We start from the raw sequence: 19936 nt of genomic DNA, 5'->3' as shown, positions 1-19936 counted from the left end.
TGGCGTAAACGTCTAACGCGGACATGCCGGCCTATACAAGCTTTCGAAACTTTATTCAGTAGCACGCATCCAAATAGTCAGTCCTTGCTACAGAGAGAAGGTCTACTCTAGACTGGAACCCACGACGGGCATTTTTTTAATTCAAACTAGTTGACGACTGTACGACTGGGCCGCCCTTTAAGTACGTTCCGATTGCCGACCCCCTTGATAAATTTTTTGATATTTTAGAAAAAAAAGTTTTTTTACTTTGGATTTAACAAAATGTAAAAACAATTTGCCCATGATACCAATTTTATTTCCGATCAAATTTGTTTTTTTTTTTTGTTTTTCGTACGTCTATAACAAGCGAATGGAATTTTACCTTTGAATAATTTTGGTAGGGGTTTTCTTTTATGAACTTGTATCATCAACCATTGATTAACAGTTTCCTCTGTTTTCAATCTTCTTTCTATTTCCTTATGTATTTCCTTGACAATACTTCTTGCTGTGTATAGTATTATCTTTGTGCATACCTATTCACCAGACTAGCTTACTACGTACTAGTAATCGATTGTAATATCTTAGTTGTAGGGTTCCGTGGTATAGTCATCAATTCGAACGACTCAATAACATGCCCGTCATGGGTTCAAGCCCGCTGCGCAAAGTGATCGAAAACTTCTCAATCTCCCGCTCAATTTAGCTAGATTGCAAGAACCAATAATGATAAAGCGAGTTGAAAGAAAGGGGAAGATGGGAAAGGAGAGGAGAAAGACAACGTGGGTGTGAACTATGTGCAGCTCAGTTCCACGCACATATGTAGTTCGTGACTTAGGTATACAACTAGATAGTAGATTAACTCTTCAAGATCACTATGAGTTATGTATTTCAAAAGTCTTTGTCTTACGTGTTAAAAAGGACTTTAGTGATCCATATACCTTAAAATCCTTATATTGGGCTATGGTTAGGCCTGTTCTATAGTTTGCTTCAATAATATGGATACCAACTGAAAAATACAGGCTAGAATCAATCCAAAGAAAATTCTCATGCGTCCTTTGGTACCGTCTGAATTGGTCTCTTGACGCTAATTATCCCTGCTACCGTACCAGGTGCCTACTTTTTGGATTGGAATCACTCGAACACAGGCGAATGACGGCAGTGCACTTTCTTACATAATCTCATTACCGGATTCACTGACAGGCCCCTAGTCCCTAGCATTTCAGGTCCCTAGTAGGGGCCACGAACTCTATTTAGCACTGATTTCAGGACGACGGAATTTGGCTCCAAAGACCGTTTACTTCTAATGGATGCATTAACCATTAACCATAGCTCTATATACAATACTGTCGAACTTAATCTTCTCTATATAAATAAATTTCTATATATATATTTCTATATATATATATATATATATATATATATATATATATATATATATATATATATATATATATATATATATATATATATAGTTTCTATAAATTTTCCTTAAAGCGTAACGCTTCCATGGCAACGGGGTGACGCCGTTACAGTAACGGTGTTACGGCGACGGTGTTACGGAGACGGTGTTACGGAGACGGTGTTACGGTGACGGTGTGTTTCTCAACCGGGGCGAGTACCGGCTTCGAACGACGAAATCCGTTCGACGCTCATGAGAGAATGAGAATCATGGGATACAACTGTCAATCATTTAAAGACGTTTATATCTACGATTCAAGGATGGTAAAGTATTGAATTTTGATCTTTTTTGCCGTTGGTATTGGATTTCATACATGATAAGACCATAGTGCTCAATATGCCGGATCAGAATATGACCATCACCGTGACAACTGTGCGATAATCTGAATGTCAAAATAAAAATCATTCGTTTACGGATCGTTGTACTGACAACACCTTCAGCCTTCTGTTTATTCTTCTACTTTGCGATTTTGTGCCTTTGTTATAACTTGAACGTTTAATTCAAATTGGTAAAATTCGAGGTTTTACATCTCAGAAGTGGGATACGTCTTATCGCCTGCACCTGCTTTTCTGTCCAATCCAGCACGGTACAAGATTGTGTATCAAAGAGTTTGTGTGTTTGTGTGTGAGACGACGCTACCATCTGCCATCACGATGCGCAAAAACGAGAAGCTTCTGTGTGTGCTTGCCGGTATAGGCAGCAAATTCGATGATTAGGCAACGATTTGCCTCATGGCTAGATGGCCAGATTCACCAGCCGCAACGATCTCGACCCCTGCAACCCCAAAGACACCAGCCATCCAGCACTTGCATTTTGTGTGGCCGCCATCTTGTTCATGTTGCACGACAATGGCGGCGCCGCCATTTAGTATGAATACGGCCGCTGGCTATTCTTTCATCATCGCTCATACTTGGAATACTGGAAAAGCAGCTCGCATCACTTCTGTTACTGCATGTGCACCGCATGCCGTGTTGTCATCACCTCCGATTCACCGTGTGCTTTACCTTCCGTCACTTTATGGATTGACCCCGCTATCACCCTCTACCGCCGCGTCATGTTCGAGTGCTGTGGCATCGGTTGTAGCCTACTGAGTTGTTGAACAACAATCATCGTGGTGTCGTTCAGTATTCAGGTTCATCCTGATCGACATTGTCCTTATGCTTGGCTGTAGCTTCTGTAAACGTCAGCAAGACTTCTGGAGGAGATGCCGATCAGCGGCAGCAGTACTTACACCCGCTATGAGATTGATTCAACCGCACGCATCACATGACGACATCATTCAGGATCAGTTCTTTTCGATATCAGCATCGTCCTCATGCTTGGCTGTAACTTCCGTAAACTTCAGCAAGACTTCCGGAGGAGATGTTGGTCAGAAAAGCAGTTGTGATTGAAAGTATGTGAGTTATTCTCATGCCAGCTCTGTTCAATAAGTATTGAAGATTTCTACAGTAAAGCCGCTCAAATTGAGGTCAATTTGTTTGTCAGGATAGCCGAGCTGTAATATCCTGGAGATTTGACCCCTGATAAGACCATAGTGCCCAATATGCCGGATCAGAATATGACCATCACCGTGACAACTGTGCGATAATCTGAATGTCAAAATAAAGATCATTCGTTTACGGATCGTTGTACTGACAACACCTTCAGCCTTCTGTTTATTCTTCTACTTTGCGATTTTGTGCCTTTGTTATAACTTGAACGTTTAATTCAAATTGGTAAAATTCGAGGTTTTACAATCAATTGAATTGCTTGGGTGTTGATCAAACGTGTAGTGAGGTGAATCGAGCTACAGGGACCATCAGCGAACTTTCCCGTACGCCGGTAGCGGTCCCTGTGTCTTTTGATGGAAGATGGACAATCATTACGATCAACTGTACTCTGCCTTCATGAATGGAAGCAGTGCATAGGTTGAAAAATTTAGTGTTCTCAGAATTAATGCGATTGACAAAAATCTCATCGGACACACAACGGTATTGATGAGCAGTTGAGTTGAAAACTTAAATAAATTAATTTTGCCTCGTGTTCTTCTTCTTCTAATTGGCGTAAACGTCCTAAGAGGACATTCCAGCCTACCCAGTCCGCAAAAAGCCGAAGTTTTGTATGGGATCATGTCGTACCCATATGTACCCACTTACGTACCCACTTGCAGTAGAAGTGTAAATGTGGTTTCACGCACACATAGACACCTTCCACCCGAACGATCGCGTTCACACATACTATAACGCTCCGATTTCTTCTGCACCTCACGCATGCAAATGTGTTTGCTCCACCCCCTTTTCGGATAGCTTATGGAAATGATGAGGCACATTTGTGTTGAGTTAAGCTTAATAAAAGGAATAAATCCAACAAACGCAGTGGTTCCGTTCTGGCTGACGGTCTAAGCTCAACTACAAAGTTCATTTATTGTCTGATCAAGATATTTACATGGTACAAAACAAGGTAACAAAATAAAGAAAGGTGTGAACACAAAGGTTAGTATAAACTGTAAGGTGTTCACACTGCTGTCAGATTAGGCGTCGGTGCAAACTCCAACACTCCTCCTCACCGACGACTCCATCGTACAACTACTCGATATTGAGCAGTTTACAAAAGAACTCGTGCTTTTGCGGTCCCAACGGTTTGGCCATGATGTCGGCTATCATTACCTCGGTTGGACAATATTCCAGGGTGATCTCGTTCCTTTCGCACAACTCCTGCACGAAACGTTCTTTCGTGTCGATGTGTTTGGATCTGCGATGAGTTCTTTCTGTCTTCACGAATGCCAAACACCCTTGGTTGTCTTCTTTGATGACTGTAGGATTTGATGTGCTTTCTCCAAAATCTCGAAGCAGCTTTCGCAACCAAATCGTCTCCTGGCATGCTTGTGACAATGCCACGTACTCGGCCTCCATAGATGATAGGGTGACACACGTTTGTCTACGGCTGGCCCAAGATATAGCTCCTCCGCAGTACATGAACACGAATCCCGACGTTGAGCGCCGGCTCTCGGTGTCTCCAGCCCAATCAGAGTCAGAGTATCCACACAGTCCTTCATTTTCAGCACCACCAAGTCGCAGATAATTCTCTTTAGTTCCTTTCAAGAAACGCAGTACTCGTTTAGCTGCATTCCAATCAGTTTGGGTAGGTGCGGCAAACTTTCTCCCGAGGATGGCTGTAGCGGCTGCGATGTCTGGTCTAGCTGTCACAGCAAGATACAATAAACCTCCTACCAGACTGCGGTATACTGTTACATTTTCAAGCAGTTCCGATTCATCACACTGTTGTTTCAAATAGCCCTGATCCATAGGCGATTTCGAACATTTCGCATCTTTCATTCCATGGGCTTCCAATAATTTTTCGATAAATAGCTTCAATCTCAGCTTATAGCATCCTCCATCTCGCTGCACTTCCATGCCTAGAAAATGCTTTATTTCACCCAAACAAGTTATCTCAAATTCTCGACTGAGATCTTTATGAATCAGTAAGGCTTCTTCTTCTGTTGATGTGGCTATGAGCATATCGTCTACGTACACAAGCAAGAAGATCGAATTATTATTTGTAGACTTTACATACATGCATTGATCTGCCGAAGAAGCTTTGAATGCTAGTTTGGCTAACACGTCGTTTAATTTTCGATACCAATAACGAGCAGATTGGTGTAATCCATAAATGCTCCGTTTAAGCCGACAAACTAGCTCCTCCTGCCCATTTACTGCGAAACCAGGTGGTTGACGCATGTAAATTTCTTCGCTTAGTGTTCCATTCAAGTATGCCGTTTTTACATCCAGATGGCATACTGTCATTTTTCGTTTACAAGCAACAGTGAGAAAAGTTCGAAATGTCGAGTGATTTGTCACTGGGGCATACACGTCACTATAATCAATGCCAAATCGTTGCGTATAACCTTGTGCTACAACACGAGCTTTGTACTTAACTATTTTATCGTGCTCATTTCTTTTGATTTTAAATACCCTTCTTGAACCAATGGCTTTACGTCCTTTAGGAAGGGATACCAATTCCCATGTTCCAATCTTATGATGTGATTGCATTTCGGACGTCATGGCTTCACGCCACTCTGTTTCTTTCATGGCCTCTTCTACATTTAAAGGTTCTTCACGAGCACACGAAGCTACGCCAGCTGCGTACTCTAAAACATAATCTTCAAGGTACGGAGGCGGTCTTGTTACTCTTTCTGGGCTAGCATTTTCATCTGTTTCTGTAGTTTCTGTGTTTTGGATCTCCTCCTCTCCTGATGCCCCTTCGCTTGTCTGTGCGATTACCGTTTCGTCATTGTCGTCGTTTGCATTCTTTTGAGAACGTGAAACTAATGAAACTTCTACAAAGCTGTTTCTATTTTCATGTTCGATGAACCGGGCGTCTCGACTTATTGTTATGTCGTCAGTTTCAGGATTCACAAATCTATAAGCTTTATGCTCTGAGGAGTATCCAACCAATTTCAACTTTATAGCTCTATCGTCTAACTTATTTCGTTTCACTTTCGGCAAATGAACATAAGCGTCACTAAAAAAAATGCGTATGTGTCTTAAGTCCGGCTTACGATTCCACCATAGCTCATACGGTGTTTTGTTAACGGATCTAGATGGTAAGCGGTTCTGCATGTATGTTGCCGTTAACATCGCCTCACCCCAAAAACGTTTATCCATACCCGAATCGATCAGCATACAAGTAGCCATCTCGGTGATCGATCGATTCTTTCGTTCTGCCACGCCGTTGGATTGAGGGGAATAGGGTGTTGTGAACTGAGGCTTAATTCCATTATCAACGTAAAATTTTCGCAACCTTGTGTTGTCGAATTCCCCTCCACCATCAGAACGAATAAAACGAGGTTTTCTGCCGAAAATATTTCCTACCCACTCTACGTATTCGATTATTTTCTCCGTGGCATCTGATTTCTTCTGTAGTAAACAAGTTACGGTAAATTTGCTAAAATCATCGACTATATGAATAACATACCTGTTGCCACTCGGTGTTAGTGTTTCCATCGGACCACATACGTCTGTGTGCACAATGTCCAACACCTTCATCGACTTCCGGTCGGTCACAGCTGGGAAGGGGGCTCGGGTAGATTTCCCCTGAAGGCAGCACTCGCACACCAGTTTCACTCCGCAATCGATGATCTTCAACCCGGTGCCTAGCTGCTCCTTGTTGATTCTCTCGATGGCCGCCCAATCGCGGTGTCCCAGACGCCGGTGCCACTGATGCTGACAATTCTGATGTTGGTCGCTGGCTGCTCTCATGGACGACTCCGCCAACTGTAGATAGTACTGACCATTGTACCGTACGCCAGTTGCCACGATGGTTCCATGCATGTCGATAATTTTGCACCCTTCGCAGTCGAATATCGCACTCATATTTTTCTTCGCTAGGCGATCTACTGAGATTAGATTTGCTTCTAATCCGGGCACATATTTCAAGTCACTGAAGGTAATGTGCCGATCCTCCTGATCACCATCAATCACAGAAATAACCGCTTTTCCTTCTCCGAGAACCCTTGTCTTTTCACCATTTGCGAGCGTTATAAAACCTCCAGCAAATTCGTTCAATTCGGTGAAAATGGCTTTGTCGTTGCACATATGAGCACTGGCACCGCTGTCGATAATCCAAGCGTTGCTGCACCCACCGTTAACAACAAAAGCTGTTCCAGGAACATCGCTCAATACGGTCTTCGCGTTGCCATTGTTCTTACTTTGGTTTTGTCTCTTTTTGCAATTTGCCATGAGATGACCGGGCTTCTTACAAAAATGACAAAGACGGGGAGGACGGTGTCGATTATTTTCTGCTGAGCTATGTGCTTTGTCGCTCCTATTGTTTGAGCCACACTCACGTTCGATCCTGCGCTGGTTTTCATCCGCTATTTTCGATCGCACCAATTCCACAGAAATGTCGTCATCCGACAAACAATCGAGTGCTGTCACTAACGTATCATACGATGCGGGAAGGCTACGAAAAATCATGCATATTTTCGTGTCGGTGTCGAGAGCCATTCCAGCTGCACTCAAGCGATCGAATAATTCGTCGATTTTAAATAAATGCTGTTCAACATCACCATGCTCTGCCAGGTTCAACGCGCAAAGTTTCTTCAGTAGTGAAACTTTTACCGATCGCGTATTTTTCTCGTGATGTTTCTTGAGAGCATTGAAAAACATCATGTGCCGTTTCCTTGTTTTTCACTAATGGGAGCTGATTGTCTTCCAGCGATAAGATGATAGTTGCCTTAGCGTGCCTATTGTCGGACATCCAATCATCATCTGCTATGTTCTTAGTCTCCGGTTGCTTCTCCACAACCTCCCAAAGATCATCACGCTGTAGCAAGTTTTCTATACGCACTTTCCAAGTGCTCCAATTTGTTGCGTTTAGTTTCGGGAACGACATCTTGCTGTCCACCATTTTGTATTCGGTACTGCTCGTAGCTGCTTAGCACTGTGGATTTCTATTCGGAAGCGCGACCGAATTCACTCGTAATTTTCACACACGTACTCGACTCTGACTGGTCAAGATATTATGCAGCAGAAATTACGCAATTAGCCTCTAACCATAACCCCATAACCATAAGCCCATAACCTGTTGAGTTAAGCTTAATAAAAGGAATAAATCCAACAAACGCAGTGGTTCCGTTCTGGCTGACGGTCTAAGCTCAACTACAAAGTTCATTTTTTGTCTGATCAAGATATTTACATGGTACAAAACAAGGTAACAAAATAAAGAAAGGTGTGAACACAAAGGTTAGTATAAACTGTAAGGTGTTCACACTGCTGTCAGATTAGGCGTCGGTGCAAACTCCAACAATTTGTTTACATTTGGTGTATGCACACATTCGCATGCGTTTTATTCCACACTTTTTCTTTCCCTTCCAACACGTGCTTTGACATACTCACACTGTGGAGACGGCAGAACGGTCTCCCCCTTCCAAATTTACCGTTCTTCCTCCTCTCGATCTTTTTTCTTCTTACCGCGTCCGGGGTACCATCAGAGCTGCGCGCTGGCTTTAGTTTTCTCCTCTCGTTCTTCCTTTCTCCTACCGTGCCCGGGGGCTGCGCGCGTTTCGACAGGTTCTTAGCGTAATCCAGTGCGTTGTTTTGTGGCTGAGTTGTGCTGAACGCTGTCAATAAAAATGAACCAATAATTAATGCATGTAGTACGTATTACTTTGGATAGTTTTACGTATATGATGAGAGCAACACTTACCTTAATATTGTAAAACTGGAAAACAATTTCTTTCCGTCACCCACTTTGATGATGATGCCAACAGGTAGGCTTGATGAATGGTGCATGCATCTGTAACTTTGAAGACGATAAGCATTAGTTGAATTAGTACATTGAAGCACATATGAGATCAAGAAACTTACCTCAACAAGTTAGCAAGACTGCGCAAAACGTAAACAAGGAAAGTAGGGGACACAAGAAATCGCGCATCACTCCCCCACATCCTTCCACAACGAAAGTTCTGGACAGACTGAGGATGCCTAACACCCGGATGAGTGCGATAGCAGAAAAAATCATGGTAGATCGAGAGAGATGGGTAGACTCGATATAGCGCAATCCGCTGGTATATGGATGTGTGTGTGTGTGTGTGTGTGTGACCAACGAAAGACTTCCCAAGTAGCAGAGCCGAAGTTGTTGAGATGTTTTTCTGTGAGCCAAAGCGAGAGGCCCTCCCTACTAGCAATGAGAATGTAAAAGTGTGCGTCTTTCAGGCGAGGGGCATGTAGAAGCAGCCCAAGGACGCAAAAACCGACGGCGGCCTGTGTAATCTGAGCTCCCTACAAAGCTCTCCACAAAGCTCTCGTTTGCAGTCTTGTCGAGAGCTTCGCCACAGGCGCCCGAACCATCCGTCACGCACACATCTAAACGTTCTGGTTTCTTCAGCCGCTCACGCATACCAATGTGTTTGCTCCACCCCCTTTTTCGGATTGCTTATAGAAATGATGAGGCTGTTCACATTTGCTTTATGCACACATTCGCATGCTGTTTATTGAATAATATACCTCTCCCTTCCCACATGTGTTTTGGCATACTCCCGCTGTGTAGACGGTAGAACGCTTTCCCCCTTCCAAATTTACCGGTCTTCCTCCTCTCGTTCTTCCTTCCTCCTACCGCGCTCGGGGTACCATCCGTGCTGCGCGTGTTCAGCTGGCTTCAGTTTCGTGATGACGTCATGAACAGGAGCTGCGCGTGTTGAACCGGCTTCTGTTAAGTAATGACGTCCTCACCGGGGGCTGAATGAAGCAATAATGAATGTAAGTAGTATGTATTACTATGGAGAGTTTAGCGCATAGGATTAGATCAAAACTTACCTTAATATTTTAAAACTGGAAAATGTTTTCTTTCCGTCGCTCACTTTGAAGATTGTTGACGAGGCTAGCAGGTAGTCGTTGATAAATAGCGCACACACCTGTAACTTTTTAGACGCCAAGGGTTAGTTGAATGTACCTGCACAAGCACACAGCAAGAAACTTACCTCAACAATTTGCTAGGATAAATCATTCCATAACTGAGGAAGAAGGAACACGGCACAAAACGTAAATGAGCAAAGTACGTTGCACAAGAAATCGCACCTCACTTCAGTACATCCTTCCACAGGGAAAGTTCTGGACAGACTGAGGATGCCTAACACCCGGATGAGCGCGATAGCAGAAAAATCATGGTGGATCGAGAGGGATGGGTAGACTCGGTCCAGCGATATCCGCTGGTAAATGCATGTGTGTGTGTGACGAACGAAAGACTTCAGACCCCGCTTCCCCCGTATTTCATCCATAATTTTTCGTCACACGCACACACCTCTGCACGGGCGGCGGTTTGCCGTCCAAAATCTAGAGAGAGAAGACAGGGCCTCTCGCTTTGGCACACAGCAAAATCTCTCAACAACTTCGGCTCTGCTACTTGGGTTGGGTTCAGATCCCGCTCCTCGCGTTTTTCATCCATCGTTTTTCGTCACACGCACACACCTCTACACGCGCAGCTGTTTGCTGTCCAAAATCTAGAGAGAGAAGACAGGGTATCTCGCTTTGGCACACAGAAAAATCTCTGAACAACTTCGGCTCTGCTACTTGGGTTAGTGTGTGCGACAGTGTGCGTGTACACACTGTCGTCCCCCTGGACGTTGACCGGTAGCAGCGCAACTGCCACGGCAAGCCCAGGGGTCGGTACGCACGGCTGCCCACAACATCTCCCCCTTTATTTATCCGGAGGGGTCGAACCGACACGGGATATTCCACTGAGGGAATACCGGTGTGGTGACACCCTCCGGCCGATGCTGTTGTATTCGGTGGATGCTGTGGCGCGGACGCTTCTGCTTGCCCTACGGCTACCGGTACCCCTTTTCCGCCCCGCCATCACCCTCATTCGCGCTCGATCATCGTCGGCAACGATTACTTGCGGCGGCGGTGATGCTGCGTGTACCTACGCCTTTCTCTGCCCCGCTATCGTCCCTTTGCTCCGGGTCGGCGATGACGATCTTGTAGCGGCGGTGCTGAAGATGAACCACGGGCGGCATAGACTCTCGCCCTTCTCACGAACTAGCTGTAGCCGGGGCGGCATGACCACCTCGCCCCCATTCCAACCTGCGATGGTGCATCCAGGGCGGCCTCACCCTCCTTAGAAACTGTGACACTGTTGCTGCTGTTGTTGATCCTGGGCGGCATGGACCCTCGCCCTACCTTTATAAGTCCCTGCTGCTGTTGCTGCTGCGCTCTGCTGCTGATGCTGATGCTGGGCGGCATGGACCCTCGCCCTTCCTTCACACGTTCCTGCTGTTGTTGCCGCTGCGCTCTGCTGCTGATGCTGATGCAGGGCGGCATGGACCCTCGCTCTTCCTTCACACGTTCCTGTTGCTCGTAGTGCTGGATCCAGGGTGGCATAAAACCTTCGCCCTCTTTAGACACTGTGGCTGTCTCCGGGGCGGCATGACAACCTCGCCCCCATAGTACAGAGCAGCACCCGGGACGGCATGTGTCCTCGTCCCTTTTCCACACTGCATCCAGGGCGGCTTAGATCCCTCGCCCTCTTAGGACACAGTGGCACGACTGCTGTTGTAGCTGCAAGGCAGCATTAACCCTCGCCCGCTGAAGTTGGGGCTGCAGCCTGGCGGATGACGCTCTCGCCCATAGCCCGGCAGCAAGGCGGAAAGCTTCCTCACCGATGACGCAGCCGGCGTTGCTTGGACTGCAGCCCGGCGACCTTCACACGTCGCCGAGAGTGTGCAGCGCTGCCCATACGGTCCCCTTGATGGGACGGCAGCCGGGGGCCTCGGTCTTGGCGGTGGCGGCGGCCCAATCATTCCACGGGATTCCCGGACCTTTGACATCGCGATGGCCGCTGCGATGATGCAGCGAAAGACGTGCCCAATCGCGATGGCGTTCGCGGGTTCGTACTGAGATCCCCCTTACGCAGGAGGATCCCATCCTCGTCGCCACTGTTGTGTTTAGACACTTTTGCTTTATTTAAACACTTATTAAACATACGATATAAATAAAATACATAATTAACAAACACTTTAAACGTATACTGTATGGGCCGTGCACTAGCCGCACCGAGCGCCCCTGCCGAGAGCTCCTGCTCGATCGGCCTTCGTGCACACTCTGCTCGGCACTCGGCACACACTAAGCCTTGCGCGCTTAGTGTGTGCGACAGTGTGCGTGTACACACTGTCGTCCCCCTGGACGCTGACCGGTGGCAGAGCAACTGCCACGGCAAGTCCAGGGGTCGGCACGCACGGCTGCCCACAACACTATGGGCTTCATCGACTGCTGAGATCCAGAAGACTCAGCCCGCATGAAATATGAGATATAACGCACATTGATTCGCCTGGTGGTCCTCTATGGACACGAGTCCTGGATCATTCGAGCGAAAGACGCAAACACTTTGAGCGTGTTTGAGTGACGCATTTTCCAACTACCTTTGGTGGTGTGTTCGAGCATGAAGTTTGGAGCAGAAGGATGAACAACGAGTTTGCTGAGCTGTACGGCGGATAGAGCACCCTGAAGATGGTGAAGGCTGACAGGATACGATCGCTGGGGCATGTTATGAGGATACCGAACACATGTCTCGCCAAGAAGGGGTCGGTAATCTGGATCAGATAAAGTAAGTTTTGTCGGAGAATGGGTATCTACATGGTTAAGATGCTGCAACTAGGGACCAAACATCTTGGAGAATTGTTGTTCAGGCCATGTAAGGACGATGTGCTCGATCGTGAAAGAAAATATCGATAAAGATATGTCGATTTCGATATTTAGATAAAGATAAAGTTTGAGTACAGTCTCGAGTGATACAAAAACACTCGGGATTCTGTTGCAAAATCCTGTAACCGGGCCATCTTTAGCTAGTGTTTGTGTAAATAATCTTAAAATGATTCTTCAAGGCTCATGTGGACGATCAGAAACTTTAAGTTATTTATTTATATACAGTGAACCCTCTCTTATTTGACACCTCTCCAATTTGAAAAACCTCTCTTATTTGAACATTTTCCACAGTCCCTTCATTTTTAGTACATTTTTGTTCCTCTAATTTGAAAAACCTCTGAAATCTGTATCCCTCTTATTTGTGTATGGTGTTGCCATGGTTATTGAATGATGTATGCTCAAATTGGCAATCGTGTTCGCAGTTTCCTATAGCAACAGTTAAGGCTGCATACTAAATGTGCTGTCTCTTTCTTGTTTGTATGGACCTTTCATTCACTTTCAACCTCTGTAATTTGAAAACCCCTCTTATTCGACAGTCCCATCGCCTCTCAAATAAGAGAGAGTTGACTGTATTTACACCTGTTTCCAGCTACGTTCGAATCTCGTGCCGTGTGCAACGAATCGCAAACCGCCTGCTTCGAATCGCATGCCACTACGATCGAATGCGTGCATCCACGGTTGAATCGCGTTCCACAACGGTCGAATCGTGTGCTACTACGATCGAATTGTCTGGAACTACCATTGGAACTCTGGAGGTTAAACTGTTTGTTTATGTTTGAAAACTGCTTCCTTCTTCGTCGGTGGCAATCCGTTTGTAAAAATCACTTTTATAAAATTCTAGGCAGGGCTGATCAGCGTTACTTTCCAGCGGTAGCTTGGATGATTTTTGTTTAGTTTACATCCATACAATGGCAACCACATCGACTGTAGAAAACGCAACGCCGACTTAGTTTTTAGTGTTTTGAAAGGTATGGAGAACAATGATACAAATTACAGTCAGAATTGAATAATTGAACGTTTTTCCGTGGTCTTCTACGACGTGTAAGTAAAGTTTTCCAATAAGTAGTCCCAAAGTCTATATAATACAGAGGTCGAGTCGTCCAGAACATTTGATCAAAAAGGGTGGGAAAGTTTTGACAGCTGGATGAAAAAGCTTCAATAGTTTCATCGTAGCATACATTGAGGTTTTAGTTGTTGTGCATGTAGTGGTCTGAAAGCATTTTTGGCCATTTTTACATCGTTTGTTTGTAATATTGTACTTTAAAAAGTTGGCGAATATCAAGAAAAGATAGAATTATAGTGAAATTATCAATTACAACAAGATCAGTGCCCGAAATTACGACGAAATCTTGTGCAGCTCAAGAGGGTCAAAGCTAAGAGGCCAGATTACTGATTGTGGTCGTTTTTAAGTGATGAAATGACTGAAAAAACTACTCCATGCCACGTTCATGAGAAAGAAATGTATAGTTAAACTAAGTTTTGAGCACAAAATGCACAATTAGCCCTAAAAAGTGTATGGTTGTTTGGAATCGTTTGTGAACGCTCTTTCATCTAACTGTCAAAAATAAGCTTTCAAAATGGTTGACCAAAATCGAGCTATGCATCGACCTCTGTATTATATGGACTTTGAAGTAGTCCAATGATAGGTGGCTGCTACTGTAAAGTCGAATGTATGAAAACGTATCGAAAACATTCATACGAAAAAGTGACTGAAACAAATAATCTTCTTTTATGAATACAGTATACGCTCGGTAATCTGAACTTGATTGAGTGCAGATTATGGAATAACGTTTTGACGTGATTTCTTATTTTTGTCACGGTTCATGAGTTAATTGTTACATTACATACATTTTCAGGTTTTTCAAAGAAGTTTATAATTTAAAAAATAGAAAGATATTTATATTTTTAATCATAGTTCATTACTTTTGACCGAATACTATTCACCTCATGGTTTTGATTGTAATACATGCAGATTATCGAGTTGCGGATTATCGAGCGTGGGGATTAAAAAATGCCGATTACCGAGCGTATACTGTGACGGGTCATGCCTGTTCGGTTTTAGTTCATATTGAATTTGTTGATCGAGGAACGGTGAACGTTAGCGGTAAACCGTTAGCGTTAGAACCGGTTTGTTCATACCGGTTCTATAGTTATTAGAATAAACACACAAGGAGAACTTCCAGAAGAGAACATCGGAAATAAAATTGATCAGAATTAACTACCGCGATTAACACTCACACTATAGAGACGATCCGAACATTGGTGCCGTGACCAGGATCATTAGATAAAGTGTTAGTGCGGATACTGTGCAGAGTAGTGTGCAGTTAGTGACTTCCAAGTTTGCGTAAAATTCACGTGAAGGCGAAAAGTTTCTGTGCAAAATTGTGCACAGTTAGTTTCGTGAAGATCGTAAGTGAATTACGCGTGGTTTAATTGTGCCCTAAAAGAGGCAATCTCGTGCTGATAGATTGTAGGGATAGTGTACACGCGGACGCGTACACACATGTACACGTACATTGGAAAGCGGGCAGAAACCTACCAGTAAGCCAGTGCAGCGAGAGTGTAAGGAGAGCGAGAGCGAGAGTGAAAGTAACGTGCACACGAAGCGCACTATGGGAAAGGGTTGTTGAAAACAGATGTAAACGCGTGCGAAATTTAAAGTAAGGACGACAGTACCAGCAAACAAAATTACTTCGGTGAGCAAACAGATTCTTCGAAAATCTGCAGTGAAATACGTTACACCACTAAAGAAAAATACTGATACTCCGCTCAAAGAAAAGGTTGTAAAGAAAATGGCTGAATTAGAGTTGAAAGTACGCCGAAGAGATGCATGCATGGTATTGAAGTGCCGCCTCGATAATGTAAATGATTTATACAAACGATTTGATGAAAACCGTCAAGCGATCGAAGACGAGTGTCCGGCTGCTGAACTGCCAATGCATCAAGAAACGGCGAACAAAATTTTCTAATTATTCTACAAAACTAAAGCTGGCCTTCTTACTGCACTAGATGAAGAGTCAAGCTGTGATGAAAGGAAAATTGGGCCATTACTAGTAGAAAACAATGCACAAAGCATGAGGCTACCGAAAATCACTCTACCTGAATTTTCTGGAAAATTCGAAGATCGTCGTTTCATGATCTATTTGTCTCATTAGTGCACGATAACAAGCATCTAAGTGGAACTCACAAAATGTGTGACATGCGGTCATCTCTAAAGGGTGAAGCACTAAAGGTCATTGACACATTTCCAACGTGTGATGCCAGTTATGAACCCGCATGGGAAATGCTAAAAAAGCGGTTTAACAACAAGTATGTTCTGACAAAACAACACGTGAATGCGATCATTAATTGGCCAAAATTGAGAAGCAAAGGCACCGAAGGCATACATAACTTAGTGGACGGATTTGAACGGCATACGAAACTGTTGTCCCAACTAGGGGAAGATGCATCAGGTTATGGTATGCTGCTAACCCAACTTTTGGTATCTAAGCTGGATGAGGAAACCAAGCACGATTGGGAGGTGCAGGTGGAAGCGACAGGTAAACACTCGATCAGTGAACTCTATGATTTTCTACATTCTTTTTTTTTTTTTTTTTCTTTGGCTCAACAACCGATGTCGGTCAAGGCCTGCCTGTACCCACTTGTGGGCTTGGCTTTCAGTGACTAATAGATTTCCCCCCATAGCAGGATAGTCAGTCCTACGTATGGCGGCGCGGTCTATTTGGGGATTGAACCCATGACGGGCATGTTGTTAAGTCGTACGAGTTGACGACTGTACTACGAGACCGGCTCAGCCTACATTCACAGACTATAATTCTTGATGCGGCAGCGGCGGACTATCGTCTCACAGGAAGGCACCCTCAACGGCGTTTAGTGGCAAATGTTTTGGCTAGCAACTCACCAATAGTTTGCGAAAATTGCAACGAAGGGCATCATCTAGGGCGATGTGGCGCTTTCCAATTATTAACACTAGAGGAGCGGGCTTCATTCGTAAGAGCGAGAAAATTGTGTAACAACTGTTTATCTCCTGGACATTGGGCGAAGACATGTAAGTCGAGATTCAGGTGCACTCATTGTTCTGGTAAGCATCATACCTTAATGCATGGTAATTTAAAGCTGGAACAGAGCATTCAGCCACAAGATCGACGTTTCGATGGACAGCATGAGGTAACCAATTTGACGGCTATTAGTATTCCGGTAGCAAAAGCGAATCAAGTGTTGCTATCTACGGCAATTATAAAGGTTAAATCAGCAAACGGGCAATGGATTTTTGTGAAAGCCCTATTAGATAATGGTGCACAAGTCAATTTGATGACAGAGGCCCTCTGTGAACGACTTGGTTTGGCGAAAAACATAAATGGCATGCGTCTGTTTGGTGTTGGTAGGCGGAGTGTTTCTGCTTCTGCCGTATACACATCAATTGCTGCTCGAAACGAGAAGTATGAGCAGCAGATGGATTTTGTGTTGATGCCGAGGATTACTGGATATCAACCAAGTGTAGACGTAGCAGCAATAAGAACCAACTTACCTTGAGATTTCGACTTTGCCGATCCAAATTTTGATAAAATGCAAGACATGGAGTTGCTATTGGGATCGGAATGTTTTGTCGATTTTTTGTCAGTCGAAGGAAACCGACCTTATATTAAAAAGGCCGAAGGACCACTACCAGCTTTAGTCAAAACTGTTTTTGGTTGGATCACCATGGGTAAAATACAGTGCATCCCTCAATGTAATATACCTGAAGCTAGCGTGTGTACTAGTGATGGGTAAATTCAACAAAAATCCGGAATCGCTTCCGAATGACTCCGCCAAAATTGGAAGCGGTTCCGGAAGGTAGGTGCAAAACTCCGACCTCGGAGCCGTCTGGAGCCGTTCGGAGCCGTTCGGAGCCGTCCGGAGCCGCTAGTCGGCAGCCGGAGCCGTCTGGAGCCGTCGGAGCCGTCCGGAGCCGTTGGAGCCGTCGGAGCCGTTGGAGCCGTTGGAGCCGTCGGAGCCGTCCGAAGCCGTCGGAGCCGTCGGAGCCGTCCGGAGCCATTAGTCAGCAGCCGGAGCCGTCCGGAGCCGTCGGAGCCGTTGGAGCCGTTGGAGCCGTTGGAGCCGTTGGAGCCGTCCGGAGCCGTCGGAGCCGTCGGAGTAGTTGTAATAGTCGGAAGCATTTTGAAGCGCATTAATTTCCCGAAATTAGTGATAATTTTATTGTAAAAAACAGTAAAAAAAGAGTCTTTTGGTATGAAGCTTTTTTGTGTGTGTGTTTTTTTTTCAAAAATAAAGCCAAAAATAATTGTTTGCTCCGTATCCTGGATATTGTAATATCCTGGAGATTTGACCCCTGATAAGACCATAGTGCTCAATATGCCGGATCAGAATATGACCATCTCCGTGACAACTGTGCGATAATCTGAATGTCAAAATAAAGATCATTCGTTTACGGATCGTTGTACTGACAACACCTTCAGCCTTCTGTTAATTCTTCTGCCTTGCTATTTTGTGCCTTTTATAAGTTCAACGTTTAGTTCAAATTGGTAAAATTCGAGGTTTTACATCTCAGAAGTGGGATACGTCTTATCGCCTGCACCTGCTTTTCTGTCCAATCCAGCACGGCACAAGATTGTGTATCGAAGAGTTTGTTTGTTTGTGTGTGAGATGACGCTACCATCTGCCATTGCAATGCGCAAAAACGAGAAGCTTCTGTGTGTGCTTGCCGGTATAGGCAGCAAATTCGATGTTTAGGCAACGATTTGCCTCATGGCTAGACCAGATTACGCCAGATTCACCAGCCGCAACGATCTCGATCCCTGCAACCGCATAGACACCAGCCATCCAGAATTTGCATTTTGTGTGGCCGCCATCTTGTTCATGTTGCACGACAATGGCGGCGCCGCCATTTAGTATGAATACGGCCGCTGGCTATTCTTTCATCATCGCTCATACTTGGAATACTGGAAAAACTTCGCGCATCACTTCTGTTATTGCATGTGCACCGCATGCCGTGTTGTCATCACCTCCGATTCATCGTGTGTATTGCCTTCCGCCACTTTATGGATTGACCCCGCTACCACCCTCTACCGCCGCGTCATGTTCGAGTGCTGTGGCATCAGTTGTAGCATGCTGAGCTGTTGAACAACAATCATCGTGGTGTCGTTCAGTATTCAGGTTCATCCTGATCGTCATTGTCCTTATGCTTGGCTGTAACTTCTGTAAACGTCAGCAAGACTTCTGGAGGAGATGCCGATCAGCGGCAGCAGTACTTACACCCACTATGAGATTGATTCAACCGCACGCATCACATGACGACATCATTCAGGATCAGTTCTTTTCGATATCAGCATCGTCCTCATGCTTGGCTGTAACTTCCGTAAACTTCAGCAAGACTTCCGGAGGAGATGTTGGTCAGAAAAGCAGCTGTGATTGAAATTGACACACACCTTGAAATTGACCCAACTTTACGCATCACATGACGACATCATTCCGGATCAACACCTTTCGATATCATCATCGTCCTTATGCTTGGCTGTAACTTCCGTAAACTTCAGCAAGACTTCCGGAGGAGATGTTGGTCAGAAAAGCAGTTGTGATTGAAAGTATGTGAGTTATTCTCATGCCAGCTCTGTTCAATAAGTATTGAAGATTTCTACAGTAAAGCCGCTCAAATTGAGGTCAATTTGTTTGTCAGGATAGCCGAGCTGTAATATCCTGGAGATTTGACCCCTGATAAGACCATAGTGCCCAATATGCCGGATCAGAATATGACCATCACCGTGACAACTGTGCGATAATCTGAATGTCAAAATAAAGATCATTCGTTTACGGATCGTTGTACTGACAACACCTTCAGCCTTCTGTTAATTCTTCTGCCTTGCTATTTTGTGCCTTTTATAAGTTCAACGTTTAGTTCAAATTAGTAAAATTCGAGGTTTTACAATATATAGAAAAAAATGAATTAAATTAGGAGGTCAAGGAGCAATAGAACTATGACGGGAGGTGGGTTTGATAAAATACGAAACAACGAGACAGACGAGTGTAATTATGGCAGTTTTGCACGGTTGTTTACATCGACTAACGTGTATGGTTTAGGCCGCACTTGTTTTTTACCGAATAACATGATGGCACATGGACAAGACAAAGAATATAACTATCAATCATCCGTCCATCTTTTATGAAAATAAAGATCAATAATAGTTTGATTCATAGTTTTTCCCTAAATATACGGAGCAAACAATTGTTTTTGACTTTATTGTTTAAAAAAAAATACAAAAAAACCTTCAGAGCAATAAATGAAGAAGACTACTTTTTAATCGTAAGCTGTTTTTTGAAATGAAATCAT

At 44.5% G+C, this 19936-nt stretch overlaps 1 long non-coding RNA gene across 1 annotated transcript; it reads left to right on the top strand.

Annotated features, from left to right (window-relative positions):
- The first annotated feature begins 1465 nt into the window (after nucleotides 1–1465).
- Nucleotides 1466–19438, top strand: LOC133393528 (uncharacterized). Its single transcript, XR_009766236.1, has 2 exons — nucleotides 1466–3162; nucleotides 18147–19438. It is a non-coding gene; the product is annotated as an uncharacterized LOC133393528 (long non-coding RNA).
- Nucleotides 19439–19936: the final 498 nt, after the last annotated feature.

This window comes from Anopheles gambiae, chromosome 3, assembly GCF_943734735.2.
Source record: "Anopheles gambiae chromosome 3, idAnoGambNW_F1_1, whole genome shotgun sequence".
NCBI lineage: Eukaryota > Metazoa > Arthropoda > Insecta > Diptera > Culicidae > Anopheles > Anopheles gambiae.
Note: the sequence above shows the minus strand (reverse complement) of the source record. Positions and strands in the feature narration are given on the sequence as shown.